This window comes from Coturnix japonica, chromosome 3 (assembly GCF_001577835.2).
Source record: "Coturnix japonica isolate 7356 chromosome 3, Coturnix japonica 2.1, whole genome shotgun sequence".
Lineage (NCBI taxonomy): Eukaryota > Metazoa > Chordata > Aves > Galliformes > Phasianidae > Coturnix > Coturnix japonica.
Window position 1 is genome coordinate 12,997,225 of NC_029518.1, and position 27,899 is coordinate 13,025,123.

The 27,899-nt window shown below is 43.1% G+C and overlaps 1 long non-coding RNA gene across 3 annotated transcripts in view; it reads left to right on the plus strand.

Annotated features, from left to right (window-relative positions):
* The first annotated feature begins 3,191 nt into the window (after window positions 1–3,191).
* The window catches only part of LOC107310980, a 110,040-nt gene continuing 85,332 nt past the window's right edge, over window positions 3,192–27,899 (plus strand). For all 3 annotated transcript variants that reach the window (XR_001553815.2, XR_004306637.1, XR_004306638.1), the window contains exon 1: window positions 3,192–3,318. This is a non-coding gene — a long non-coding RNA (uncharacterized LOC107310980). The remainder of the gene's footprint in view (window positions 3,319–27,899) is intronic.

The window sequence follows — 27,899 nt, forward strand, 5'->3', positions numbered from 1 at the left end:
TGTGGATTTTATAGCACTGAGGCAACATTCTGAGTGTTTTGACTACTACTTTGTCTAACAATACAAACAGACAGGAATAACTTAATGATTAACTTGTTATCCTTGATGTGTTCCTTGATGTCTCATCATATTATTAACAGTTTGGCTGAGTTTTGAAATATATATAATACACAGCAGAGCTAATTTTGCCCTGGTATGCTCTTTAGCACCATTCCACAAGGCTTTCCAGCCACTGGCTGAACGTGGTCAGCAACTACACTCTCTATTAACACCCTAGTAACTTGCTCCGGCACTTTCAGCTGTGTAAAATTAAACATACTAATAAGAAACTGTTCATCAAAGAACTTGAATATGTGCATAAGTCTGTTCTTATTCAGCCCACTATTTAGACATATGCTTACCTTTAGAGCATGCATGCAAATTTGCCTTAAAGCTGCCAGACTCTTATTTTGCTGTTTGTGTCTTTGAAATACTTCCTGGCACCACATCCTGTTTCTGTCATCTTTAATAGTACCTGTCTATCACTGCTGTTTCCACGCACATTCCTCCTCTGAACAGCATTTTGCAGAGAACTGCAGCCTGACACAAGATGTTGGAAAAATGAAATTCGTCTTTGAACACTAGTGCTTTCTTGTTTTCTGCACAACATGGAATGTCAAAAAATAACAGAACACTTTTCTGATCAGGGGGAATTTTTAACGCCTTTTCACCCAAACTTTCCGTGTGATAATATCATTACATGCTGTCATTTTCCTTTGATGTTTGTCACATTTATGAGATGACGTGTATCTTGCCTGTGAAGCACGGAGCACATTTTAAATAATACTAATTCATCACATTAGCATCCTAACAGCTAAATGGATAAGCAACACTAACAGAGCCAACATTGTGAGTGACCCCAAAGAGTATGAAAATCTTCATCAGTGACACCATCAATGGGATTGAGTGTACCCTCAGCAAGTTTAGCTGCGCGGTGTGGTTGACATGCCTGCCGTGTGGCCAGGCAGGGAGAGGGAGGTGATCCTGCCCCTCTGCTCTGAGCTGTGAGACCTCACTTGGAGCACTGCATCCAGATGTGGGGTCCTTGGTACAGAAGAGATGTGGACCTGTTGGAGCACATCCAGAGGAGGGCCACAAAAATGATCCAAGGGATGGATCACCTCTACTACAAGGATAGGCTGAGAGAGCTGGGCTTGCTCAGCCTGGAGAAGAGAAGGCTGTGAGATGACCTGATCGCAACCTTTCAGTATCTAAAGGATATGCAACTTTTGCAGTGGGTCTGGAAGAGGCCATGAGGATGCTCAGAGGGCTGGAGCACCTCTCCCATGCAGACATTCTGAGAGAGCTGAGCTTGTTCAGTCTGAAGAAGAGAAGGCTTCAGGGAATCTCTAAAGGGAGCTTATGAACAGGAGGGATACTTTTTACACAGGCAGGTAGTGATAAGGCAAGGGGGAATAGCTTTAAACGAAGAGAGGAGATTTAGGTAAGATATTACACAGAAAACCTTTACATGGGTTAGTGAGGTCCTGACTCAATCTGCCCAGACAGCTGTGGGTGCCCCATCCCTGGAGGTGCCTAAGACCTGGAGCTCAAGGTCTTTCAGTCTTCCTCAGAAAGGAAATGCCCCTATACATCTCTATAGACCTCTGCTCAACTCCCTCCAGAAGTTCCCTGTCTTTCCTGAACCAGAGAGCCCGGAACTGGATATGGCCCCACCAGGGCAGAATTAAGGGGGAGGATAACCTCCCTTGACCTACTGGCAACTCTCTTTTCAGTGTACCCCAGGAAGTCAAATTGCTGCAGCCAAGACTAATTGCATGGCCCGCAGAATGTCTGTAAAGCCTGCATGTTCTGGGCTGCTGAGCATAGGATGCTTGTAGTACATCTGCTAGTGCTCAAGTATGTGGTATGTGCAGTGTTATTGCAACCATTTTGCAGCAAAACTAGCTTTTGCAAAAGAAGGGATGGGGCACAGAGGAGGAGTTGTTCTATATGACCTTTGAAGGACCCTTCTAACTCTAAAGATTCTACTATTCTAAATAAATGCATGAATCTGAATATGCATATTTTGATGTTTGCAAAGGTTACCCAAACCCCTTTGATTGTAAAGATGATTCTTGTTCTCCTAAAGCACATTTCTATGACAGATACCAACATCCGCTGCAGAAGTGTGAAATCACCGAAACTATTTTGATGTAGGATGAAATGTGAAGTCTAGGCTACCTTTTGGCAGGAAGTCATCAGAGTCACGATATCTTTTAAAGGACTATAAAGGAACTTCAGCTTTGTGGGATCTGCAAAGGAATGTAAACTCTGCAGGAACTGTGGAAAACCACATTCAGTGCATCTTCTTCAGTCCCGTGCCATCTTTTTCAGCATCAAGCTTGTGCCCATCAGTATGCACAGTATTTCTGATGGCTCTTGCCCCACTTGTCTGGCTCAGAAAGGGGAAGGGAGAAGGAGCTTGGGCAGCAGCCCTTAGCTCAGCCAAAGAGTTGGCAGAGGAGTGGAGATGCTGAGTGTGACACGGTGCCAGATTAACTCCAACTGAACTGCTTCTCTCTCCACAGGTGGGAAGATGGTCTGTCACAGACAAAGCCTGATGAAAATGCATCTGGGGTAGCTGAGTGTATGTGTTGCATTAGCTTCTGGCATGGCCTCTACTGTATTTATTCTTCCGCCCACCTACCTTCCACAGAATAGGGATGTATGCAGTCACTGATCTTATCGCTGCCACGCTTTGATCCAGCTGGGATGTTAGTGCCTTTGGGAATTCCCCACATTTGATAATTCCTGATAGTTACTTTTAAGAAAATACCAGCTGAAGGATGGGGAGGGATTCTTTAAATTCCAGAAACTGACTGAATGGCAGAATTTATCAGGCAGCCGAGCCAGATTTCCTTGGAAAGAACACATTTATTTTGAAATGTCACATTTTCATTGTATTTCACAAGCAATATCACTTAAGGCCAAAGAAACCCAGTCAAACAGGACATTACTAGCATTTTTAATAAGCACAGGAGCTGGCCCTGATAAAAACATTACCAGACATATCTAAGCTATGAATAGCTAAGAACCAGATTTATCCCAAGAGGTAACGCACCACCACTTTATATTTAGCTTTCGAAACACCACCTCGGGAGAAACTTGACCCCAAGGAAATCTATTTCAGGAATGTGTGTGGCCCCCAACCCGGCACTCCGACCGCGTCACCACCTTCAGTGCATTTTCCTCATGCCCCCCTGGAGGGCAGGACCCTGGCACCACCCTATGTTACCAACAGCAAATGGAAAATTGTTTACTACCTACATGATGGCAGTAAGTGACTTTCCCAAGCTTGAGGAGGAAGTTTGTGGCGGAGCGATGCATGAGAGCAGGTACCTGGTGCACCCCGCGCCTGCCCTAACCCAGGGGTAATTTTTGGCTTGCAGGGTGTGTCTTCCCACCTCCTGGTAGCAGGCAGGTTATGGGGCTGTCAGAAGGTTTATGTGTTTGTTTTTCCACGGGGTAGCATCAGGAGAAAATATCCGTCATCTCCCGAGACCAGAGGCATTCCTGAGTGAAAGTGTGGGCGGCAGCAATGTCACACCGCAGCTCCGGGGAGCTGTTTGCTGTGGGCTGCTCCCAGGCTGTGTCCAGCTGGGCCCGCAGCAGGTTTGGGCTTGTAGATGTGAAGGATATTGCTGTGGCTTTGTCTGGTTCTTCGGGGCAAAAAAGGAAGGGAAAAAACAAATAAAAATCAGTGCTACAACTTCTTGCAACCAGTCTGCTGATGTTGTTGGGTAGCAGCTTAAAGCCCAGATGGGCTAATTCAAAAGATTTGAGAGAATCATTAGGAAATCTATTCTGGCCTCCCAAGAAACACGGGGCTTTATTCCCTGTAGTTCCTGGGCTGTGTTTGATGGCAGCGGTGCCTTTGGTTTTGTGTCCCCCTGCTCCTTCCTGAACTTCCTATGTCCTGGAATGTAGGAACTGGGCACGTGTGTAGAAAAACTTGATCATAAACTTATAACATTATAATGTGGTTTTTGGTGATATTTTTATGAGTCAGTTGTGTTTAGCACAAGTGTGGACTGCATGGGTGACAACAGATGCTGTAGAATGAGGGAGCAGGGAGGTGGTAACTCTGCCTCATGCACACTGTCAAATTGAACTGTGTGCATATAACATGTTAGGGGTGCTTGTGCTGCATGGTGAGCAAAGTGCAGAGATTGCCCGTACTAATAGATCAGCCTCTGTGTGTGTGCGTGTGTGTGTGTGTGCCTGCGAAAACACACGTTTTTTCTTATTAATCAGACAGATATGTTTTCTGTATGTTTTCTGATTTAATTACTCAACCTGAACTTGTGTTATTTTGTAAGCAACTTAATAAGCCAATAGTAAAGAAGTTTTGTTACTTATATATATTAACTGTATTATATATTTTATATGTGGCCTAAGACAATTCCTCTTCACTCAGTGCAGCCCAGGCAAGCCAGAAGGTTGGACACCCATGCCATAGGGCAATATGCTTACAAGTCTTTAGTACTGTCTATGTGCTTCTTTGAGAGTCAGTTTTTCATGAGAGAACTAGTTTCGTGCTATTTAAAAATATATATTTATTCCTTTGTACACAGCAAACAAAAGAGAGGTTAAAGACACCCCAGGTGGTGGTGTAGCAGGGTGGAAAGGATGGGTTTGCAAGAATTGTTTGGTGGTCACAGCCATTCCAGACAGCAATGACTGGAATATTTGCCTTTTGTACTTCAGTTAAATTCACCAGCAGCTCCTGCCTCACCTAGGAAATATGTCTGAGAAATTCCTTCTTCCCACCACAAGCAAACACCCGTATTCCTGTTCATCAGTGAAAAAAAGCAGAACTGTTTCACTTTATGTACATATATTCCCACGCAATTTAAGCATTACCTGTTTATAATTGCTTGAGAAATGTTTTACAAGCATCTGCATCTGGTGGAACATCTTTATTGTGGGAGACTTCTGTAAGGAGACTTCATATGCTGCTGATCACAAGCCCTGCTTTAAAGCCCACTGAAGTCCATGGGAGAGATGTACCTTTCTTTCCCATGTCTCCAGCAGCCTTTTGATCGTTGGCACTATGTGAAAACAGTGTAGAACCATTGAGTTAGCTCCTCCAAGGTCTGTTTTCTATGTACACTGGCCAGCCACTCCCAGCTCCTCCATCATATGAGGTGAACATGCCATGAGACACCCATGAGCAACCACATCCATTAAGCAACATCTGAGATGGCCACAAGTGGTTGAACCTATGTATTCTATGTTTGCCAAAGCCATGGCGTAGTCCCAAGTGCGTGAGAGATGTTTCAAAATCCTGGAGCTCCTTGTCTTGCTGGATTTGAAGCTATGCTCTTTTTGGTAGGGCTGTGACAGTGGTGTGGCTGCACTGTCACCCCTCATTCTCCTTGGAGGCGCCACATTCAAGCCAGGATTGCCCAGGAGCCTGTGGGTCTGTGCAGGTGTATGCAAGCTGGGGGTGCTGCCCACCCTGCCAGGAGTCAGTGGCATGAGTGCATGTATTTTCTTGGCTTCATATCCTTTACTCAAGCCTCTCTTATGCTCCCACCACCCACAAGTACCAGACCAGCCTCTAGTAGAGCAGGGGATTTTTTGCTAGTGTATCTGATGCATAGCCTTGGTCCAGCTGGAAAAATGGACAGAAAAGTAACTCATCTTCAACAGAAAGGCTTGGGTGCAGGAGAGTGCCTGAACCAGTGCATGATTTTTCACTGTCTTAGAGACCAACAAAGCCTTGAAGATCTTCCATGAAGAACTAAGGCACTAACCAGAACTGGGTGTGCTATTCACCTGGTGTAAATCACGGAAGATGTGCTGGAAAAAATAACATCCATATCAAACACATCAGCACTTTTTTGCAAATACTGCAAAACTTCTTTCCCCAGCTAGTATTACTCATGCTAAGAAAATGTGTGATGTCCCAAGGACTGACTAATTTGGCATCCCGAGCTCCTAGCCCAGTATCTCTTCTGCCAGAACTTTTATATTATCAGTTCCATTCATTCCTACAGAAGGCTGATGGAGTGTGATAAAGCAGATGGCTGAAGTCCCAGACAAAGGCCAGGCAGAACAATTAATGACAAGCCAACAGCCTCACAAAGGGCATGGGCCTCGGATAATGCTGGCTATGCAGGGCTGCTGACAATTGCATAAAACTGCTCCCCTCACAATGGAGAGATAAGATACAGTACCGTAATAGAAAAGCAATCATCACAAAATGCCATCAATTATATAAAAGCTGCACCACTGGGGAACTGATTCAATATGCCCCGATTGATGCTTCAACATACCTTGGCAGCACTTTTTGCATGGCTTCTCATGACAAGTCAGGTTGGGCACTGAAGAAGCTGAGGCTCACCTACCCCAATTCTTTCATCAGTTTTTGGCTCATGAAATTACACTGAATAATATGCTTATTCAGGTTTTTATATCTGTGCACCTATTTTATTACCTTTTATAATGCATACAGGGTCGGATCAGCTTGCAGCAGAACAAAGCTAATTACACCTTTCATTACCTAAATATAGCATAATGACAGAGTGTCATTCAAGTGTGGCATTGAGCTGAGAAACCTCATGGCAGGCTGGGACAATGATGGAGGCTATTCAGCCCAACCTGAATTGCTGCCGATGCGGTGGGAGTGGGGCAGGGTTAATAGGCAGGTCACTACATAAATTACAGTATCGTATTGAAATGGTGAACTGCTAATACTGTTCTCATCAGCAACTGTATCTTCCACAGTCAGTAACCTCCAGAGCCAGCGTTAACCTCTTCCATCCCTTTCACCCAAATACAGTTTACGCACTTTAGCTAGAAGACCTGGGAAGGAAGCAACCTGTTGATGAGCTCTGGAATTGCACATTGAACCATTCACACATTGTATGCTATATGGGTGAAGCAGAACAGTTGATAGCCATTTCAGCTCTCACCCTACAATGGTGTGCTTGAAACATAATTCATGGCTTATGCCCCCAGAATATACCTTAGCAGGAATTTCTCCCCGTTGAGAATGAACTACACAACAGGGACATGAGCAGCTCACATTGTGGGCCCTGTCCCCAGCTGGACTTCCATACCAAGGAAGTAATCCCAGTCTCTCCCACAAGGCTCCAGATCAGCTGCTGCTGAAACCTTTACTGCTCACAGAATTTTGCCTCAGGTGACACAGGGAGTTTTCTTACATCTCTGGTTGGAACCCACCAATTTAACTTCCCCATTATCCTTTAATGTCTTGTGCAAATAAGGATGGATGATTGCTTTTAGATTGTTTCTTTACACATGTTTTAATAAGAGGCTTCCCTAGTTTTTAATAAAGAGATAGTGAGAGCAAAGGCCGGCAAAAATAGTGTTCATAAAAATTATTATCAAAAGCTATTTTAATTCTGCCAAAGCAAGCACATCACAGAAGTTTTCTACTTTCCTCAGAGTGCTTCTGTTTTTCATCAAAACAAGAAAATGAGACAATGTAATTTGCAGTGTTGTTAAGGAGTTGAATAACGTTCATTCCAGTTTTCCAAGGTTAATGCTGAAAATTTGTGCTACGATTAATGTTTTGGTTGTGTGGTGTATTTTGTTTTTTTTTTTAACTTATCTTTTTGGCTGAAGAAAAAGTATTTCCACAGAAAGTCACCCTTTCCCTCCCTTTCAGTTTTTCCCTGAAAGGTGAAAGGCATTGCTGGGCTATAATTCCACCGCAGCAGTGCTGCCCACATGAAAAATCATTAGGGCCATGAACCTATGATGGGAGACAAATAAGTCTGCTTTATGCCTTGGATGAATTTCCAGCTACCACGAGGAGAGACATATTCTTCAGTACTTCAAGAGCTTAGTCTGAAATTGGCTTCATTTCTGGGAGAGCTGTGAGAATAAAGTACATTCGCTTTTGATGGACTGATAGTATTCTGACAGATTGGTTAAGTTTGTGGTTTTCTTTTACCCTGGTTGTGTAATTGGTGTTGAAACAAGGTACTGCTCTGTTCCTGTGTTTCTAATGCTTTACTGGGAATTCCATGGAGCATGCCTCCTCTCTTCGCAAAGGTGTTGGTGAGATTCTTGAAAGAGCCTCAAATCCAGATTTTTTTCTAAGTGTCACCGTCATCTGTGACAACAATTAATGTAACGATATTATGTCTGTTTTTAGTGTTCATCAGAATAGTCTCATGCTCACCACTTACATGGAGTTTTTGCTTTTTGTGGATGCTGCATTTTCATAGATCTCTGTGTTGGTTGTTCTTCCTCTTGCTTGGATTCCTTTGTATTACTGAAGGTGAATCCAATTTCCAAAACAAAACAAAACAACCAAAAACCTCTTCCTCCAGATGCCTCTTGCCAACTCCTTTGCTTAGGAATGGGCACAAAGCAGCACCAAGGTCAATGCAAAGTTCCTCGACTTTGTGTTTGTAGCATCAGGATCACCACAGGAAGAAGTAACTCACACCTGCAAGACATGCCAGGGCCGCATCTTTGATCTGACCCAGCTCCAGTTGTGGCACAGATCTGTCAGCTGCCAGCTTACTCCACATCTGAATTCTGCTCCTTTCTGTTTGTACCATTGTGGTCCCCACCCTCCTTGAACTCATGTGGTTGTTAGGCCCTGGGGAAAATCCTGCTGTAGAACAGGAGGGTGTTGACTGCTCTGTAAAAAACAGTGCTTTTTCATTCATTCACCTCTGAGCTTCCTGAGCAAAGAAAAGCCTCAAATACATATTTATCATGTGAACTTTGAAATCACTTCAGGGACCTCCTCAAATTATTGAGTGTCAGGCCAGTCACTTGGGCACCTTCTTACTGATACAACAAAGTAAGGTCCCACCATGGGACTCAGCAGGGCGAAGCTCTGCACCCTGCAAGCATAGAAGGCACCCTCCCATCAGGTTCCTTGTCCTTCCCTGTGCCCCAGCTGGGTGCTGCTCTGTGTGCTCCCACTACAGCACTCATCTGCTCCAGGGACCACTTTATTCTCCTATCTCTGCCTCAAACCATGACCGGCTTTGTACTTGCACTTGTGAAAGCCTGGCTGGATCAGGGGACACTAGTGGATTTGGCAGGTTTTCACATTCACTTTCAGAGCTTTAAATCAGCAAGGAAAATCCTCGTGTTTCTGAAAACACACATGCACTTTTTTTCTGTTCTTGTCCTTTCTTTTCTTTTTTTTCTTTTCTCCCTTGGTCTGCAAAAGCCTCCCAGTCTCCTTTTTTCCATTTCCCTTTCTGCTTTCACCTTTATCTCACGGCTGTTGTAGTTACGTCTTCTGATGATAGCAGAAGTGACCCCCTGGGGTGACCTTGGAAGATTATTACATTAGCTGCAAATTTTGAACCCAGGCCAGCCAATACAGTAGGGATTGCAACTCCCATCCTTTAAGTGCAGGAGGATTAACGCTCGGCAACATAAGTACGTTAAACCACTCTACAGACAGCAGTGACCATTCCTTTCTCTGCATATCATTGTATTTCTCCCTTTAAGATCAGTTGGGGAATAGAGCTTTGCTATTTATGTTGAGGTGGTGAAGGGGAAGAACAAGACAGCATTCATGACAGTCAGGGCAGAACTGCATTAAATAAAGCCTCCATCTTTCATTCTTAAGCTCAGCTCCAGGTCCTTGATGAAGACAGATTTTTCAATTAGACAGGCAATGTTTGTTCTAATATTTTATATATGAACCGCTCAGCTGACATCTTACCCAGATTTATGAAGGATATTGAATACAAATGGGAGTTTTAATATAAATTTATTATTCAAATTTATCACATATTTCCGCAAATAAAAATTATGGTTGCCTCAAAGAACACATTTAAAAAAAAAAAAAAGAAAAAGAAAAAAGAGAAGAAAGAAAGGAGTTGATAAAGTTTCTTTCCAGACGGTGAATAACAATATTGTAAGCTAAGAAAGACATGTCATAATATAAATTATAACACACATGGAATACATTTCCCATTGAAGACAATATTTCTTTCTTACACAAATGTTGCACTCCTTCATTGAACTGAAAGGAAGTTCAGGAAGGTTGGCAAAACAAAGTAGCCCATTTTTAACACTATACAGAACAAAGTGTATTCTGCTGCCAATTACCCTTAACTGAAAATGACTGCCGCTTCTGGGAGACGCAGCCAAGGGTCATGGGTGGTATAAATGCACCCCAAAGAATAAGAAATGTCAAGTGACATTCACACTTCAGCTATTTAAAGAAAAGGATGAAGAGAATTTAGGGGAATAAAAGGTTCTGCAACACCCGTTTTTTAGCTATGGGGAAATTACAATTAATGTTAGGCCATTTATAGTACATTTCCATACACTTCTCCTTTGCAGAAGGCATGCCTAGTCTAGGAAGGGATTAGTACAGCAGAAGTTTTCATCTGCAGTCAGACTGAAGAGGAAATAGTAGAAGTTTTTTGGTTTTTTTGTTTTAAAAATGAAACATTTCAATGAAAGATTTATATATTTTGGTTTCTACAAACCAGTGCATTTCATCTTCCTTATTCATTCATGGCACTGCCATGGTTTAGCTGCATTTCCAGGTTCCAGGTATTTCATTTATAGTTCTCCTGTTTTCCATCTTTTTTTTTAATTTATTTTTTACTGGAAAACACAATGAGATGATGTATAGGAAACTGGTAATCACAGCCTGAACCTCTGATTAATCAGCTGAGGCAAGTGTCAGCTGTGGGAGCACAGGTGAGGGTAATTCAGCTGTGCTCCCAGAAGGGGTGGAGCTTGACTCCATCTCTCCTAGACTTCATTTAAGGGCTGACCACCCCAAAGGCAGCATCTCTTTGAGATTGCTCCTCTGTGGAGATTGGATAGCCAGCCTCAGCATTTTCCAGCCAGACTGAAGGCATCCATATTGGTGAGTTTTTCCTATATATAACCTTTTGGATATCTATCACCATCCTTCTTGTATTATTACTGTCTTTTGTATTATTCCACCTTACAGATGAAAGCAATACTCAGAAGCACAAGACTATTCCTGGTGGCATTTAGGGACTTTAAGTTAATTTCTACTGACTGTGCTACATTTCATCCTGTAGTTTTTGATCAGGAACCACTTCTAATCTCAGTTACGCCCATAATTCAGTGGAGGCTCTTGCTAAATCAATAGGCTGAGGTGTGACATGTGATGTACAGCTGCAAAGCCAGACCTTCCACCCCACGATAACAGCACAGGAACAGCAGCAAAAGAGATCTCCCTGCTGTTTGCTTTCTCTCTGAAATGTGATATATGACATTGCAAGCAAATAGAGGAAGAAAACAACAGGAGATTTGATGTATATATTGCTGAGTCCTTTAGTAGTCCTGTTTATGGCTAAGAGCTGAGTATAGTGTTGGAACATTTTTTTGGGGTTTTTTTGAAGGATTTGGCTCAGCTGAGACATTTGAAGGGCTCTTATACTGCTGAGTTAAGCATAGTCCTGTCTGTTTTAGCTGTTCTCTTTCAGAAGTAGCCTAGTCATTTCTGTCACCTGCTGTTTCATGGCCTTGAGGTCATAGCCTGGGCCTAGGAAGAGAAAGATCTCCATTTTGTCTCAGAAGGAAAATACCCTGGGGAGGAGGATAGGAAGGGAAGGTGAGCATTTCTCACTGCTCTTGCACTCTTACCCCTCTGATGGAGACAGAGCAGCAGTGTGGCACTGAATGCATTTTTGCAGTACCAAGGTAGGAAGAGAGAGCACCCAGCAAGCAGGTAGGCTTCCTGGGTTCTGATCTAAACTACTCACATTTTTTTTTTTTGTGCTTTGTTTTATTCCAAGACTATTTATCATGAAATATGAAAGCAGTCCTGGGAGAGCTCCCTCCTTGCAGCTGAGACCTCTGACTGTTGTACAAAAGACACCATCAGTGCCTGTTTATGTTAGGGAGAAAATGAGCTGTAAACACGGACCTTCTGAGAGGGTCTGAAGTGGATGGAAACAGCTTCAGCTGTTTCCCCAGCTGCTCTGACTCAGATACCTTCAGCATGCCAGCAGTGTGTCTGTTTACATGCATCTCTGCCCTCAGTAGTTTCTGTTGACTAAAACCACAGACTCACCAGTGCTAGAAGGATCCCTGGAGATCACTGTATCCACCTGCCCTGCTTAGAGCATGGCCATGTCCAGTTGGGTTTTTGGCTCCTGCATGGCTGGAGACTCCACAACCTCTGTAGGCAACCTGCTCCAGTGTGTGCTGACTCTCTGTATTCCTTTGTAGGTCATCTAGTTCTCCTTGCACCTTCTGTACATTTCCTTACGAGTCTTAGATTTGACAGAAGTTCTGTGCAAGCCACGCAGGTTTCCTGCTACCTTTACTTACTTTCCTGCCTGCAAGGAAAGTTGCTGTTCCTGGCTGAGACCAGCAGCAGGATCTGCCTTATGTCCATCTAAGCACAGGGCCAGACATTGCTTTGTGCTGCTTGCCTGCCTGCAAAACCCCAGCCATGGAGAGCAATGCCCCAGCTTTGCAGCTGCATTGTTCCAGTACTAGATGAATGGCCTTCAAAGCTGGGGGCCATTAAATGTTTTGCCAGGCAGCTCATCTACATACTTTCTTCAGTGTCCGTAAAATCCATTATCAATGTAGCACTGGCAAATTACCCCATAAATGTTCCAGCTAGGTCAATAAATTACTTTGGCCTTAAAGGGCTTATCATCCTTGGTGTAATAAGTAGGACTATACTCTTTTTTTTTTTTTTTCTATTAAAATAGTTGCAGTATTATTTATATGACTGGGACTGAACTATGACTGAACTGTGAAAGAAGCACTACACTATAAATAAAGCATGTTTTACTGTCCAAAGATTTTAAGCCTAGTTCAGGACATGTTAGTGTCTGCCTAAGCCATCTAACTTCGCTTGTTCTCTACTCCAAACAAGCAGAGGGTGGATTGACATAGTGTATCTAGAAATGCTAATATGCAGCCATCTCCTGTGCAGATAGCATTAGAGGGTCTGAGGGCACTTTCCATTCTGAAAGGTCAGTGGGTGGACAATAGCACCTTACAGGATCACTGGAGCTAAGAACGGACTGCTGAATTTTGTTGCGTGCTTTCATATACATGTATTTTACTATGTCACCTAGGTTCATCTCTAACTAATTTGGAAGGAAAAGGAGTTTTATTTCTGCAAAAATTAAGGAAAAAATCATCAACATTTTTAAAGGAGATAGTTCTAGAGCTGTCACTTTTTAATTGGTTGAAAATAACAACTTGGGTCAAACTTATAAAACAGTGGCGTATATTTCTTTTTAAAATGAGCACCAAATCCTGTTTCATACCTAGGAAAGCAGACGGGGCAGGCAGGAGGTCTCCTACAGTGCCCTGGCTCACTCTCAGCTCTCATTAGGAACAGCTGCACTTGCTGTGTAAAGAGCCACCTATGCACCCCCACACACACACCACAGGTGCAGGGTACTCACCTCCACACTAAACAGCACTTAGGCAAAAGCCATAGCAACAGGCTATAGTGCTGTGCCTTTTGGACCAATGTCTAGGGCTTATCCCAGTAGAACAGATGTGGCTAACTAGATTTGTAGTTTATCCAGCAGCTGATCTCAGAGTAGTTGAGAAATCACCATATGCAGGGTAAACTGCATCTACAGGTGGCACAGCTCAAGGCTGATGGTCAGTAGAAATACTGGGAGTTTGTGCCACTGATTAGACCACCTGTGAGAGAAGCCCTTTGTATTTTAAAGGTGGAGCAAAGCTCCATTTTGCTGTTAAGCCTCCTGTGTGGAGCTGATGGTGATGTTTGAGTTATTGCCCAGATGCAGGGATACTTGGGGGCGTTGTGTGAGGTGCTGTATGGATGCTCTAGCTGAGGCTTGGTGTAGGGTAGGATTGTACCATGCAATATGGTACAATCTTGGCACACATCTTTGTAACATCTAAGTTTTAGAACAGGCGGTAACTTGGTGACAAAACAGTAATAGAAAGGGATTTTTGGCTGTGCTCACCATGAGCTTTATTTCAGCTTCCATAAGGAGTATAGGGAAATCCAGTGCAGGTGGCGTAGGCTCTAAAAGTGTGGCCTGCAGTGTTTAGCTATAAACTTTCCTGCAGTGTTGAGCAATGGGGAGGCTTGTGCAGCTAAACACAGGGTTCATGGCATTCCTGGGGTGTAATAGAGTTATGTGCTGCATGTGCATGTAATACACCAATACAGACCTGGTTTGCCTGTCTAAGGGATGTACCCCACTGTGCTTATGCAAGTAATATAAGAAGTGGGTTTTCTAAGGACACAAGTCTGAGCTCTGAGTTGTTTCTCAATCCTGTAGCACCTTGTCTTCTGCAGTGAATGTGATGTAATGGGACTAAAAAGGGCTCAGGCTTGCTATGCTTTCCATCTGCTGTTCCCTCTTTGCCATCAAGCAAGTTTTACTCTGTTACTAAGATGACATCTATGATGCGTTTCTCAGTGTTTTTTTTTTTTTCTCTTGTCTGCTTAGGTGGCGAGGCCTTAAGGTCATTTGTTACTCAGTGTTTGCTCTATGGTACCATGCCAGGCACTCAGACAAGGGGGGGTGGGGTGGGAGAGGGGGTTAAGTAACTGTACTAGCTGCAAACAGCAAGTCTATGCATCGTTCACTGGGAATCACCGCTGTCTTAAGTTCCTTTGGAAAGGCTGGAAAAACACGTAACTTGTAGGAACGTTGACATGTTGTTGTTTCTTTTATCCATTTAAAAAAACAGACTTGGAAAATGGCTCAACAGGAGTGGATAACTGGAATCTGAACAGAAATATGTTACACGAGTGAAAAGTTTTGCAGTTGTCACTCCAAAGCATGTATGTTTTGTTACTGAATGCATTTGGCTTTTGGCTTCCCTGAGAACCACCTCCATGCCAAGCGTGACTTGCAATTGCACAGAGCTTTTACTGTGATCTCTTTAGGCCACAACCTACAGGTGAAACTGGGTGTTCAGGCATGCCATTTGTGTTTCCTGTGTTAACAGCACTTAGCTGGGAGCCTTTATCTTTGTGTTTGGACAGTATTGATGCACGTAATTTGAGACTTGCTTTTCTGGTTTTTTGTTTTTTTCTTAACACAAGATGTGAAGAAAAAGCTTGGACATGAGGCTTCGATAGTGTGCAATGTTTAGGAGCACCGCTGCCATTTGGTTCAGTCCAGGTGTAAAAGGAACTGTGGTGTATTTCTTGTCAGCAGTTTACTAGGTTGAAGACTGATAAACTGTTACCAGTGCAATTCAGCAACCTTTCTCTTATCAGATTTTAATTAAGCTTAGTTCTGAAGAGCATGAGAATGTCCCTGAACAGTGAAACTATTTCAGTGCACAGGAACGTGTTTTCTGGTTCTATGTATGAGCATTCCAGCACCTCCTGTCTTGCGAGATGAACTCTGATTCTGCATGTTCTTACCTGTGTGTGTTTGGCTAAGGTGATTATACATAAAGCTGGTCTTAGGAGTTGTTGATTATAAACACACCGAGCTTTTTTTTGACTTAAGGCCTCAACACTACAAAAAGAAGTCAGGTTTGGAGAATATCATTTGAGCAATGTAAGCTTACCAGGGCAGATTTTACAGGTGGGGCTTCTAATTATTTGTAAACAAAACCAGGCAACACCTCTGTTCAAGTATGCACCAAGTAAAAGAGATTTGTCCGTGGCTGCGCAGTTGGTGATATTTAGCTTTGACTTTGATAACTGGAAATCATGTTTTCTTGAATCAAACAACATCCAGATTCTTCAGCAAGAGACCAGCTTTTGTCTTATTTGAGATTTGCTGCTATCTTGTCTAAATCGGATGTTCTCCATTCCTGTGATGAAAACACTGACTTACTCTTGTGATTTATACGCTGGATTACATATGCTTTCTGTCAATGCTACTCACATTCAACCAGGACTGATTGTTTGCCTTTTCATTTCAAATACTCAAACACAATCACAATGACTTGGGTGTTTTCTGCGCCATGCTGCCATATTTGGAGCTGGGTTGCCCTGGAGAATACCACGTTCAGCAAATCCCAAAGAAACTACATGCTAGGCTGCCACTTCTTCTGCCTCTGTAAACTACATTGAACTCTATCTGTGCTGCTCCACAGTGGAGGAGCAGATAGCAGCTCTTCCCAGAAAACAGCTCTCACCTGAGGCTGGTCCTGAATGAATGCTTCCCTATGTATCCTCAGCAGTGGATATGGTTATGACTTAACCACTTACTTGAGAGAAAGTAGTTCTGTTTTGTGTTTTTGGGGTTTTTTTTGTTTTTTTCTATTTTAAACAACTAGCAGAACAATATGTCAAAATTACATGCTCCGGTTGCCTTGCTGAGCTAGTTCTCATTCACTTCAGCAGGTAATGGATAGAGACCATGGGGGAGGTGTTGGGCTTTTTTGATGTTTTTTTGTTTGTGTAATTTAAATGAGTTTATGAACTCATTTTAGCACTTTCTCGAATTCATGCGAAGACAGCACTACGGAACTGTTCTGTAACACTGTGGGTAGATTAATTGCCCTGGTTTCACTTCCTTTTACTATTCTCTTCGATATCTCTTTGTTCTGAGCATCTCTTCTATCCTTTTCAGATGCCATTGTGTTGTCAAAAGAGACTTTCCACAGGACAGTGAGTCACCCAGCTCTTGTAGTGATTAACCATATTTGTTTTCAGAAAGTCTTCTGTAAATCTCTGTTTCCCCCCACCCCCCCCAAGCAAGCAGCATAATCCAGGTCCTAGTGACATGGGAGTTGTTCAGACTTCTTTCTTTCCACTCAGTTTTGAGTGATGCGTTTATAGAGCCCTTCAACCTGTTTGTCTCCCCTGGGCTCACCAGCTGGTTGTGAGGGAAAGCGTTGCAGCCCCATAGAGATCATTGATCTCTGACAAGTGGCTCTGAACAGACCTGGGAGGGCGGAATAGGATCCGGTATTGGGTTGCTGCCCTCACATACAAAAATGTAACGGGTGAAATCCCAGACCTGCCTGAAGTCTGTGGGAGTTTTGCCACAGACTTCAACAGAGCCAGGATTCCACCCAGTATATTTCCCAGCCTCCTGCTGCACAAGTGTGCGAGGTCAGTCTCTCAGCTGGTTGCGCCACGCCACAGTCTGGAAGCCATTTACTCAGTCCAGTGGAATCGCTCCTTTTTCTCAGTAATGAAATTCAGTGGGAAACCTTGCCTGCATTTTCATGGGTAGGAACCATGAAAGGAAGCTCTTGGCTGATGAGCACGGCTCCCAGTGCACACAGGGAGTGCGGACTCAGACTGGTGAGGTGTTTGTTTCTTGCAGAACACTTATCCCAGTAGGGCTGGTGTTTTTATTTCTAACAACTTCTTTTGTAACCTGTTACATGCAGAGAATAAGAATTGACCTTAACTTTAGCAGAGAGTGTTGCCTGTATAACTGCCTTTAATTATTATTTTTAATTACTATTATTCCTATGAAGAGGCTTGATCCAAAAGAACTTGGATACTGGGATTTGGATGCAGCTGTAAAACTAAAGGTATGGCTTGGACTAGGAGTGTTGATCCTTCTTACCCCATGAACTGTAATTAGCTGATTCTTGTCTCACTGCTCTGATGTTCCTTGGTGGCTCATTTGTACTGTCGTCATCCAGGTCTACTTATGGATTTCTTATTGAAAATTCAGTTTAAAATGTTGTTACTTTGACCAAGGAACTAGAATCAAACTAAACCAACAAAAACAGGAAAGTTCACTCTGAATTTCTGGGATGAGAGCCAGTTCTCAGCCACATGTTGTAACTGCATTATTTATGTCCTTATTTATTGAATACATTGGCACCTAGAGTTCCCCATCTCTGCCTGAGGCCCTGTTGCAGTACATGGGAGAAACATAGTAAGTCTTCAGGGCAGAGGACCATACAAAATGCAGCACATGCACAAAAGAAATCCCCCTATAAATCCTAACTTTACAGAACAGGAACTGAGGCTTTCTGTTTCCAAGGTTGTACACAGAGATGAGAGGGCAGTGGAAAACCCAGGGTGCTCTGCTTCCTACCAGGTAGGGTCCTTTAGAGACTGTTACAGCTGCAGTACTTCTTACTCTCCCTCCGCTTGTCTCCTTTCATTAATAAATCTCTCTTTCAGTTTTTCCCTTGTATCCTACACTCCATTGTCAGAAGCGGTGCCACCTCTGGCACTGTGGCTGAGAGGATTAAGGGAAGGGCCTCATCCCATTCTGTGTTTCCCTTGCCTCAGTGGTTGAGGGAAAATGTTAGTGTTATATAAAAATAGTTTCTGGATTTGAAGCTAATTTATTTCAGTTGGACTTCAAATGTGTTGCGAAGAAAAAAAGCTATTGCAGATCGCAATTTGGAATCATATTTCCTATTGCTCAGGTACCTATGATTCCTTTTCCTCCCTGAGGCTTTCAATCTCTTTCAGCCCAAACTAGTAACGTACAAACTTGGGTTTCCCCTAATAGTGAAACACAATACTAAATTGAGAAGCTTCTTGAAAGGCTTGTAAGGGAAGTGCACAAACATCTGGTTGACATTTAATCTAGAAATGTCAAGTCTCAGCATTTCCAACCCAGCCTGACAGTTCCTTGGGTTGAATACCAGAACTGCTTATTGAAAAAATACAGGGAAGAGGTAGATCAGAAAACAAATATTAAATTGGAAAAACATTCATGCACAAGAAAAGCTTTCACAAAAAAGAGCATAAGCTTTTCTTTTTCTATCTGTAGAAATCCTTGTGCATTCTTGATTGTAATCAGCACGTCTCTGAAGGAAGTTTGCTGTGAAGAAAGCTGGGCTCAGGCTTTTGTGCTAAGGTGGAGCGACCTCCATTAATCCTTCTGCAATTTGAATAAGTCCAACTGTACATCAGCTGGCCAGATGAGACCCTAGGGCTCGGCAGATAGCAGAAGATCCTCAAGTATTTTCTGCTGCATTCTTGTGCTAGGTACCATGGCATGCTCCTGTACTGTGAGGTCCTACATATTCTTTGGAGTGCTCTAGAGTTTTACCTTTTCTCAATGGATTTATTGAGAAGTGCTGTCTATTTTTCTCTGTCTCTTGGGGTTTTCCGGACCCAGCCAACAGTGCTGTATGTGTCTCAGAATTCCAGCCATTGGTGCTTCCTGTCATCTGGCTGTGTGTTTCTTGAAGCAAGTGGCTGGTACATAATGATTTGCTCAGCTCTCTTGTAAGGCCAAAGAGATTTAGTTGCCCAAATCCTGGAAAACTTCAGTCTTCAATGCATGTTAAAATCCTAGTTGCATCAATGGAAACTTAAGTATATGCTTTCAAGACCCAGCATGGATTCAGAATGTCAGGGTTAAGGTTGCACTGAAGAGCTCAGTAAGACAGCAGTTTCTAAATGAAAGTGATATAAAAATGATAGTAAGGAAGAAGCATCTCTTGGGAAAGTGTGTGTTGTGTTTTGGTGTTTTTTTGGGGGGTGGGGTGGTTCTGGGGTGTTCTGTGGTGGTGGGTTTTTGTGGGGGTTTGGTTGGGTTTGGCTTTTTTCTTTCTTTTAGTGTTGTTTTTTATGTGATTTTTTTTTTTTAATGCCAATATGATTATCTACTGCTCTTGAATGTATTCTTTGAGTTTTTGCTTCTTCATTTTGTGGCTCTCAACATCTTTTATTCTTTCTAAATCTACTTCACCTTTGGGAAAAACAAGCAGACGCTGACATGTTATTCCAGATGAGATTCTAGCATCTGCCTGTGAAATAATAAAATCTGTTACTTTACTGTCTGGACCTCACTTTCTCATGGCATTTTTTTTTTTCCATCCCTTCTTGCTTCTGAACAAGCATGCTGCTTTTGCTGTAGGCAGGGATTCCTTGCTCCTGCTGATTTTGACTCCCCTATGTGTGAGTCACTTCAGTCCACCTAGTGTGCTATATCTGCCTTGAACTGGCAGCAGATCTCCTATCCTGTACCCATTCATCTTCCTTTAAAAAGTCCTGCTACTTAACAGTGTGTCTTGGTTCTGAGTGAATGAAACAATTGCGTGCTGTAGTTTTTTCTGCTCTTGTCAATGATGCATGCTGCAAGCTATATCCCAGGGCATAATGTTCCTTAGCTCCTTATGTTCAGCTATGGTAAAAACAGCAAACATTCCTTTTCAGATTCTGTTCAGATCTGATGTGGTGTTGTTTTTTTAATTGGAATTGGTGATCCAGTACCCGCTTCAGCAAAACTCATGACTCAGAGCATTTCATTTACACAGGGTTAAAACAAAGGTCATTAGAAAATGTACCCAAGAGGCCAAGACTTGTTTAAATACACATTAAGGGATGTAATGTTTGAGGGAAGTGTAGTTAAACTAAGCAAATCTGATAGGAGACTATGTCACTGTAGGTTTTTAAAGGATTCCTTGGGCTTCCAAGGTATTTGTTTATTGGTTGATTGATAAACAGGCTTGGTTTTGCTCTAGCAGAAATGGTGAGGTAGAGAGAGGGATGGAGGGGGAATGAAAACAGTTCATTTCAGGAAACAGTTTCATGTAAGCTCAGCTTGTAGGAATCACAAATTGAAAAGTTCACATGACTGGAAGGCAAAAGCTTCTGGCTGCATGCCAAGCAGGGAGATGAACAAGAGTTTGCTGGAGGAGCTTAACCCCATTTGTGGATGGGAGGAGTGGCTGTTGGGGAGATAAGCATGTACTCCCTGCACCCCTCCTGAGCATGCAATTCCTTTCTGAATCCACATTGCCACCTCCTCTCCTCCCAAGGGCCAGAGCTGAAGAAGACAATCCCAAAGGGCATGGTTTTGCATTGCTATTTGAGGCCACTTTCTCTAACAAAGATGTGCTTTAGAAAGAGTTGCTCAAGGTCAAATAGTCCAATGGTTTATTTGACTGCTTGAGTGTGACTCTTTCCAGGTGTTCCAGAAAACAGCAGGCCATGTTGTGCCATAAGACAGAGCTCCTGTGTCAACTGGTGCTATCACAGCCCCACAGTGCTTCAGCACCCCTGTGCCAGAGCCAACAACTGCTGGGAAAATGTTTCCAGGTCTGCATGAAGTCAAACCTTTCCCTGGTCACTATCATTCTGTAATGCATGCAGCATCCTATTCCTGTTTTAGCAAAGAGAAGGAAAAGTTGAAATGGTTGGAGAACAGAGGGGCCATTCTTTCTTCTTGTCCCCTGGAGGGTGTATCATTTAATTTAGATACAAAGGCTGTTGAAATCAAAAGATTAAATTGGAAAGCTACTTGATGTATAATGGCCTCCAGCAAATATGAGGGGAAATCTCAAATGTTTTTAATCTTTCAGTCCTTGGTGGGACAGGAACAAAAGAAAAGCTGATATTAACTTTATGCGTGAAATTCAGTTCACGTTTAAAAATTTCACTTTGAGAGTTTTGCTTTTGTTAACCTCTCAAGACTATTGCTTTAAGTCAATGCTCCAAACAGGAATTGGAAGCTGGTTACAGAACATGGCAGAAAATGGCTTTCTATGTGTGGCATTTTTGGCTTTTTGTTTGTTTGTTTTTGCTATTGTCAATAACTCACTGGAAAAGTACTCCCAAAAGAGGTTGAGAGGGTGGATATGTATTTACATGCTTTTTAACTTCCACGTGAAACAGCCATGATCTGAAGATAGTGATGTCCTAGCTACTGGACTGGAAAGTTTTTGCTTTTTTGCCCTGGATTCCATGTGTCTGTTAATACAGGAATCCATCTGACATGTTCAAGCTATGAAAGACATTTAGATTTGGGATTAAACTTTGAGCTTTTGGATGCATTTTGATAGGGACCTGGGTTGGAGCTGTAGCTCCAAACTGGGGAGTCCTGCTGCCTACTGAGCAAGCTTGGAAATCCAGGGGTTTTCTTAAGATACTTGTTTCATAGATCAAAAGCATTCATAGTTTGGCACCCAGTTGAGATGGAAAGTCGTGGAGAACTGGTTGCCTGCCTGCCCTTTGAAACACTGGAATTATGTTAGAAAATGACTGAATTCAAAGGTTTATAAGTTTGGACATGAAGTTTGTTGTGACCTTGGCCAAGGTCAGTCATAATAAAGAAACCAAAGAATGCCCTTCCTTAGTGCAGAAGGTAGAACTAGAAAAGAATTTCTCAAGATGTTGAATTAGTTGGTGCATCAGCATTTGGTTCAGCCACAGCAAAGTGAGCCTCAGGATGCATGCTTGTCCTGTGCAAAGCTTTTCGTTCCCCTGTGCATCTACAGGAAGCACTGGTTCCCAATGAATCTGGGAAATGCAAATTCTTTGCCAGCAGAGAATCCCATTCTGGCACTTCTGTGCATCTGTCTCCAATTTTGCCATGTGCCAATTTTAATGCAACACCAGGTACTTTTTTCCTCTCTTTAATAGTATATGCTGGTTAATTCACAGATACCAGCTACATATGTGATGCTAGGACTGCATACAGCACTTGGGCACGATCTCTTAAATGCACAGATGATAGCTGTTCATAGTAGAAGAGCCCCCACATGTTTTCGCACTTGTATGTAAAATTTCCATCCCTTTAGCAGTGATTAGGCTCATGCTGTTTGACAACACGCACAAGCACAAAGTCACTGCATATGGTGCAAAACCGATCAGGGGACTCCGTTTGTGTCTGGTGGAACGTATTTAATCATTTTCCCAAAGATATCCCTGTGATATGAATGGTAAGGCTGGGATGAAATCCTATCCCTCTCTGGGAGCTAATAAAAGCAAAGATTTGGAATTAAGTATCACTTTCTCTGAGCTGCACACTAACGAGGAAATGGGGTCAGAAGGGCAAGCTGCAACATTGTAGGCACTTTATCTAAAACATAAACATTACTAGAGTGCATTCTGACCAAATTAACTCTCTCAGATCTGTAATGTTAGCATTCCTGTAGTACTTAAGCCTGCCAGCTTTACTGCTCTTCTGACTGAGGGTTGAACTCCAAGTTGGGGCTGACACTTGCAAATGGGGCTCTTGGTAGGGAAGGTCATTGAATTATGCAATTAGATGTCTTCCAAAAGAATGCCATTGCCAGTGAAAAGGAGAGAAGGAAAAAAAAAAGAGAAATCTGTTCCACTCGGGCTTGAACAAAATCCTGAAAAGTAGAGCTTTCTCTGCACAAGCAGTAAAAGCAAGAGACTTTGCTCTTTACTGTTCACTGCAGAGCACTTGGATCAGGAAGGTTAGGCTTGAAGTCTCAGCCCTCCTTCAAGTCCAAACAGCTGTTTGATTTCGAGCTGGGTGTTTTGTACCTGTGCAGTGCTGAGTGTCTTAAAATCAGAATGCAACTGAAGCAGTTTGTCAGCGCTGATGGGCAGCTATGCTAGATCAAACTCTTTCTAATTTCTTGAGAGGCATTGTAATTCTTATAAGAGCTGCTCACAGATGCTCAAACCAAAAGCTAGATACCATTGTTCCAGACATCACCCAGCTGTCTCATCACAAAAGGCAGAAAGGACAGGGAGCACATGCTATCTCTGTACTTGCCACAAAGGATCAGTGGAGCTGATGCTATCTATCTCCGCTGTGAAAAGAACGGGGAAGGCCTGGAAAGAGAAGGAAGGTATGAAGGGAGGAATGTGATATTAAAATTAGCAGCTCCTAAAGATCAGACAAGCCCTTGGGAGCAAAATTACTTCTCCGCTCCCTCCCCAGAGCAGAGGAGAGCATTATGTGCCCCACACCTTTCTGTGGAGCAGATGGCTCCCCGCAGTCCTCATGGACATCAGCCAGGAGGTGTGGGAAAGCTCCAGGGCTCCTCCCTGGCCTGGCTGCAGCTGATGGAGTTTGGCATCTCCGACCTACTTGAAATGCTGCCCAGTTTTCATTTAGTTGTTTATGTAGCTTTGCATTACTATCCAAGGTAAAAAGAGGAGGACTTTCAAAATGTACTCTGGTATGAAATTTTCTGCTAGCAGACCGAACCCTTAGATTTTGGATGCGTTTTGTTTTAGAAGGAGCAGACCCTCAGGGTCTCCTAAATCCATCTACAGTAGCTGTCAGATCTCAGGTCTTTCAGGGATCCCTGAGAACATCACAGCAAGGAAGCTGATGCCCTCCAGGGCAGGGTGCGTATGGTGAGGCATCCCTGAAAGTGTGGGACTGAGGGCACTTGGTGTCCTCACATTTTTCCCACATAGGCAACCTAAAAACATGGCCATTCCCCCAAGTCCAATGGTAGAAAAAAAACACCACTGTGATTCTTGTGGGTTGTCTGTGATGGTATTTTCCCAGAACCTGTACCAAATATCAGCCTGAAATTCATCCTGTAAAATGTCCTTTTCTTAATTCTTTGAGGCTTTTGTGCTGATGAAAGTATTTCTTATACCACCATTCTTTATTTTCTCATTTCTTTCTCACAGAAGTGAGAGCCGCAGCCATCCAGTCATGCCAGCAACCAGGGGAGCAACAACCTGGATCCAAAGTCCCTGTCCCTTCTTGTAAAACATCAAAGCTGCCTTTTATTTCCCCCCCAAAACTCCTTCCTGAGGAACCTCTTAAGTTTGTAAACCTCCTGGTTTTTTTTAACACAATCACTTGAATTCTTATCATAATTCTTCATCTATGGCTAAGAACAGTGTAAATACCTAGAGTGAAATCTCAGCTCTTCCGGGAACAGTTAGTCCTTTTTTGTTTGTGGTATTTTGTGTTGTAGATAGCAAAGCTGTCAGAAGAGGCTTTGCACAGCAGTGCATACAAACAAGCCTTCACTTTGTTAACCGAGGTCCATCAGAATCTTCTTTACTGCTGCAGCATTCCCTGGCTGGGCATGGATGTGCCCTTGCAAGGTGCACTGGCAGGCTCCAGGGCAGCAATCATGTTGGAAGCTGAGTGGTGCTGTGAATTAGTGAGAAGCACAGACTGCCAAGGGATTACTCTGCCAGTTTACTCTTGTCTTGCTTTCTTTCCCAGTGGTCCAGCTTGGACCACCACAGTGGTTCTAGCTGGATCCTGGCCTCTTGGGAAAGGAAGGGGGCTGAGAGCTGTGATTTGCTACAAATCAAGGACTGGGAGGGGGTAGAGGGGGACAGGAGCAATCTGAGAGAGGTTCTTCAGGTAGAGTAAAGCCGCATTGCTATCTAGAGAGAATGCTGAGCACCAAAGAGTAGGACCAATGGAAAACTAGCTATTTCCTCACATTGCTCCTTCTGGCACAGCGTCACACAATTCTTGAAGCCAGGTCAGATGGGTTGTTTCACACTGGCCTTTTATATTTTCAGGAGCTTGAGAAGTTACTGGAGTTTGAAGCCGTGCACTGAAACATCAAAGCTTCTTAGGCCTGTCGCAGGCAGTGTAACAAAGCTGTTTGTATTCAGGAGGAATTGCGAGTGTGTGTTAATCCCCAACACTCACAGGGATCTCGCTAGGTGAGATCTGCTCTCCTTCCAAAGGTTTCCTTTCAGTTTTCTTTTCAAACCGCAATCAAAACTCTCCTGTATTTTGAGATTTAAAACATCCAGTGGTTCAGTGATTTCATATAAAGGGCCTCTGTGTGGGGTATTACACACACGTTTAAATACTTGGGGCTGGATGCCCCTTCCTGAGCTGAAGCTTGTGGGAGGAGGCTGTGGGGTTTCACTCTGGCCTCTCTGCAGGAGGAACAAAGTGGTGCTGGGGCTTCTGACTGTGCGGGGGCTTACTGGGCTGCTGGTGAGGCTGCTCAAGTGGGGAGAGCCAGTTGGACTGGGGCAGGTGTTTGTATTGCTGCAGCTCTGTGGCTGTGCAGGGAGCTGGTCTCAGCTTTGCACTTCTGGAAGTAGCCACCGTCTGCCAGCAGCTCATTGGGCTGCAGTGCATCTGGTGCTTTCTGGGCTTAATATCTGGTGCTGGAGGTGAATCTAGGGAATGTAGTTGTTCCATTGGTCTTCCAATATTCTGTAACTCACTTTGAGGGAGGAATGAAAATAAGGAAAGTATAGTTTCCTGCTTGCCTGATAGCTGTATGCAGGGTGAGGTTCCCCATGTCCTTGTCACACTGCTCTCTGCCTTCACTCTCCTCTGGGCAGCTCACTTTCTATTTGTGTTTGTGTGTGTTAGAGATAGTACGGTCTTGCTGGGCTGGGGCCAGAATCATGCTCCCCTTCCAGCTCCTCCAAGCAGCTGTCAGAAAATTGTTTCAGAACTTGGCAGTGCCAGAGGAAGCCAAGCTCAGCATCTGAAATAATCAAAGTATCCTGATAAATAGATATTTTTCTGCCCTCTTGAATTGCACTCATGTAGGAGTTAGTTTACATGGTAGAAGTTGTGCATGTAACCCTTGAATTCTAAATGATGTTGGAAATGGCCATGTATTTATTAATTTGGAACCATGTAGGTACCATGATTTTCATGGAAATTGTTGAGACTGGCTGGTTTCTTTGAAACCTGCTGTAAGATCCGTTACTAAGATCATCCTCTTCTGCAACTGCTACAGGCTCAAATTGAAGAAGGAGCCTAAGTAACGGTAATTAGTGCTAGTGTCAACTGGGATCTGCTTTGTTGTCATTTCTGCAAGAATTAAGGAGTAACTCATACTGAGTGTAGTTATACTTGACCGAGAATCTGTTTCATCCCAACCCCTTTAGGGTATTTTCTCTGCAGTAATTAAGTCTTTGTTAGACAAGAGAATCAAGTTTGGCTCAGCGCTGATTTCTGCACAGAAGTTTAATCAGGCAGCCCTTAGCCGCAGTGTGCACTCATAGGATCTTACTGCTACTTGACACTACTGGTGGTGGTACCAAGGCTGTCCACCCAGCAGTTAGATGACTTCCACACACAGTTAGTTTGCATACAAAGAGTCCAAGGTCCCTACAGTGAACCTGGAGACATCTTCTATTGGGTTGGCTGGGCTGTAATAGGGCTGGGTTAATGCAACTCTAGGGAGAACATAAATTCATTGGAAATATCTCACTGAAGATCATGGCGTGGTTTGACATCATGTGTATGTCCCACCTGTGGGACAGTTTGCCATAGTTAGGAAAATGAAGTCTGGTCTCTATTCCTTCTTCTGTCATTGGCTTCCTGTGCTGTTTTTCATCTATTATCAAAGGCTGAGTTCCCTAAAAGGCAATTTGCTCAGGCCTGAGCTGTTGGCCTCCCTGGCTTTTGTTTATCCCAGTATAAGACAGGACCTCCTAGACCTGGTGTTATTCATCTGTACCCACAGTAGAGTGTTTGAGGCTATGACACTAGCTTTCTGATTTTATAAAGGGCCAAGCACAGAGGACTTCTAATTGTAACAGAAGAACCTAGAACCTGACATTAATGGCAGAGTAAATGCAACTTGGAAGCTGGGAGTTGCCTTCTCGGTGGTTCTTTTCCTGAATTATTCCTATTATTCTGACTAGGAAGAAGTCATGAATATATATCCTGTACATCTTCAAACAGAGATTTTTTAAATTTATTTATTTATTTTTGCCTAAATGCACATTTAGTTAAAAGTTTTGATGGGGTTGAGCCAAAACCCTGGCATGTTCTTCTGGTGAATGTGATGTAAACATTTCCCTAATAATCTCAAAGATAGAAAATCTGAACTTCAGAGCAGGTTAACTTCCCCAAAAATATTGTAGTCAATGAATTTCTACCTTATAAGGTCCTTCTCACACTCCTTTCCTGTGTACCTTTTCCCTTTTGAAGTGGAAACCGTATTCATTTTCAAAGTAGATATGTGTGGTCAGCAATGATGAAAATGAAGGTAACTGTCAAAAATATTGCCAGAAGGGATTTCTCCGCTTTAGTTTCTGCTTACATTATTAAGACAAGTAAATTATCTTTTCATGGAATGATTCCTTTTTTTTCTGGAAGCGCTGCTGATAAATGATGTAATATTCAAGGCCCTTCTCTGCAGCTGTTAGAGGCCCCAAATTTCTATTCTCTACACTACAATAGATATAGATGCCAAGTAAAATCTTACCCTGGCTTTCATGATTAAATGTGATGGTACTGCAGAGGGAAGTAAGGAATCAACAAATATTATTCTGAAAGTAATAGTTTGAGCTGCCCCACACCCCAGTATTTTTGGGGCCAGTTGCTGTTACT